Source organism: Grammomys surdaster, unplaced genomic scaffold (genome assembly GCF_004785775.1).
Source record: "Grammomys surdaster isolate TR1022 unplaced genomic scaffold, NIH_TR_1.0 66, whole genome shotgun sequence".
NCBI lineage: Eukaryota > Metazoa > Chordata > Mammalia > Rodentia > Muridae > Grammomys > Grammomys surdaster.
This window is the reverse complement of record NW_021604568.1, coordinates 4406713-4409863: the sequence shown is the minus strand read 5'-3', so window position 1 is coordinate 4409863 and position 3151 is coordinate 4406713. Positions and strand designations below refer to the sequence as shown.

At 49.5% G+C, this 3151-nt stretch overlaps 1 pseudogene; it reads right to left on the bottom strand.

The window, feature by feature from the left end:
* Positions 1 to 437: 437 nt before the first annotated feature.
* LOC114628663 lies at positions 438 to 1699 on the bottom strand (annotated as a pseudogene).
* Between the last annotated feature and the right edge of the window lie 1452 nt (positions 1700 to 3151).

Here is a 3151-nt window from a genome sequence, read left to right as displayed (position 1 = left end):
TCTATAGATCAGACTAGCCTAGAACATAGAAATCCACAGGCCTCTGCCTCCCAAGTGCTGGGATTAAAGGTGTGAGCTACTATGTCCAGCACAAATTTATACGTTTTCAAAAAAAAAATACTTTTTGGAGTGGCTGGGAAGGCACACATCAAACAACTCAGTCTACAATCTAAGCTGAGGTCTCAGCACCTTCCGCTAGCTAGCTAGCTAGCTAGGCAGCTAAGTAAGCATCATGGTCAGAGACACGGGCATCATCCCGGGACTTGTCTGCACAAACATTATCAGGGCAGCACTAGGGATGGACCAGGGTCCCATTCTGGTGGTTGAGGGGCCTCCTGGTCAGCGGAGGGAGAGGAGTTGAAAGTCTGGAGGGTGCTATGTACTAGGAGGCCAAGCCCCAGTGTCTCAGGCCCATGCATTTAAGGCACTGTGGGCTGAGCAGTGTGCTGGTGTCCAGTGAGGTTCAAAAGGAAAGTATGTAAGAAAGGTCAGGAGGGGAAATCAAGTCAGGGAAGGGCCGGCCATCGGGACTCTTCAGCAGCACCCAGCAGCACTCCTCTTCAGGTGGCAGGGCTTGCAGAAGAGGTGGTTATTCAGCGGGTAGCAGCCTTGATCGGTAGGCTCCACAGACAGGAGGATGCTGCAGTCCTCACAACGATAACAGTTTTCGTGGAAATTCCTTCCCATGCACTCGATTTTGAAGGTGTCCTTCCCGTCTCGGGGGATGATGGGATTCTCACAGATGCTGCACACAGGGGCAAATTTCCTGTAGAAGTCAGCCACACAGTACACCTGGTTCTGGTTGTCCAACGCGAAGCTCTCGTTGCTGATACAGCGGGCACAGGTCACGCAGGTGAAGCAGGGCTGGTGGAAGGCCTTGCCCAGGGCCCGGATGATCTCCTCTTGGACCACCTTCCCACACTTGCCGCACTTCTCCAGGGTATCCTGGTAGCAGAGTTCGCACAGGGGGCTCCCATTCTTCTGGAAGAATCTCTGTCCAGCCAACTGGCGGCGGCAGGTATGACAGGTGAAGCACTGGGCGCGATACTGCCTCTTCATGGCCTCCACAGCCACCTCTCGAGGGGACACAGGCTTGTGACAGAAACCACAGACATCTGTGGACGCTTCTCTCTCTGGAAGAGTGACAAGCTCTTCTGGAGGAGGAGGAAGCTCCTCTTCCGAGGGTTTGACGTGACCAGGCAGAGGCTGGACAGACGATCCCTTTGGAGGCTGGACAGAAGATCCCTTTGTGGAGCCTGTAATGGGGGTGGAAGTGGGGGTGGAGGCAGGTGCAGTTGCTCCAAGTCAGAAATGAGTGATGTCCCCGGCAAGACAGGAGGCTCCTCTTCTGGGAGAGGTAGGTAGGCAGAAGGGGGCGGAGGAGGAGGCGGGAGGAGGTCTAGGTCCTCATCATTCAGGGAAGGAGGTGGGGGAGAGCATCCTCCATTGGAGAGCTGAGGTTGGGCTTCAGGGAGCGAGGCATTGCTCCTGCCAGAGGGCATCCAGGTCTTGGGGCTCCTGCCCACTGCAGCCCCAGGTGTCTTTGTGGGAAGGGTCTCCCATGGCCAGCACGTCGGGCTTCACAAGCTGCCTGGCTCGCTGCCTGGCTTACTTCCTCAGTCACTGCTATGTCTCGGCGTGGGGGTGCCAGGGTGATAAAGACAGAAGAGGCCACCCTCTTCTCAGGCTTGGAGGCCATGATCGGCTCCTGCTGGGGCTGAGATACTGATTTCCTACTGGAAGACAAGGTCCAAAGTTCAGGCCAGCTCCACTGCCGTGCTCCCCATGCTCCCCATGCCCCGGCCTCCACCGGCTCCTGGACTTCTTTTAAAGCTGTTTATTTTCTCCAACTTTTCATTTTGAAAAGTTAAAAACCGCTGGGCGGTAGGGGCGCACGCCTTTAATCCCAGCACTTGGGAGGCAGAGGCAGCCTGGTCTACAGAGTGAGTTCCAGGACAGCCAGGGCTCCACAGAGAAACCCTGTCTCGAAAAACAAAACAACAACAACAACAACAAAAACAAAACAAAAAAAAGAAAAGAAAGAAAGAAAGAAAAGTTAAAAACCTACAGAACAGTTCGTTGTTTTAATGAAGGCCCATATCTCTGGCCACAATTGACACATTTGTAACCCCCACGTTTGTTGTGTTGCTCTCTCTCTTCCCCAAGACATTCCTGTACCAATTGCTGACACAGGGGTGATATTTCACCTCTAAATACACCAACATTTATCTTTATCTTGTAAGACAAGGACATTCTACTATCACTGCATGGTGCAATGATCACTTTTAGGGGATTAAAAGTTTACGTTCACTTAGTTACTGTGTGTGCACATGTGCACACGTGTCATACGTATTCATGTAGAGGTCAGAGGGCAATTTGTAGGAATTAGTTATCTCCTTCAACCATATGGGTTCTGAACTCAAGTCATCATGTTTGGGGGCAGGCTTTTCCCAGAGAGCCACCCCACTTTCAGGAAATTCAACATTTGTTTGTTTGTTTATCTTTTTAACATTTATTTATTTTTATTTTATGAGCATTGGTGTTTTGCCTGCGTGTATGTCTGTCTGTGTGAGGATGTTGGATCTTGGAATCACAGACCATCGTGAGCTGCCATGTGAGTGCTGAGAATGGAACCTAGGACCTCTGAAAGAGCAGCAGCCCCGTGCTCTTAACCTCTGAGCAGCCTCTCCAGTCTCATTCATTTTCTAAAATTTGACATTTATTTAATACAAAGTTTGCATTGAAATTTTTTGATTGTCTCAGTAACATTTTTTATAGTTACCTTAACCTGTTCCAAGATCCCACATTGCATTTGCCTCTTTATGTGAAAATAGCTTCTTAACTCTTTCCTTCTTTCCTTTCGTTCCTCCTTTTATCTATCTATCTATCCTTCCTTCCTTCCTTCCTTCCTTCCTTCCTTCCTTACATCTTCCTGGTTTTCATGAATTTGACAGTTTTAGATCTTGTCTGATGCTTTCCCATAAATAAATTCAAGCTAAGCGTTTTGGACAGGAAGATCCTCACCCAGTGATGTGTGCTTTTTAGAACACTGGGGCACATGATGTCAATTCTGCTGCTATTGGCAAGAATGCTCTGACCATTGTAATGTAGTATCATCTAGATTTCTCTAACGTGGTGGGATTTTCTGCCT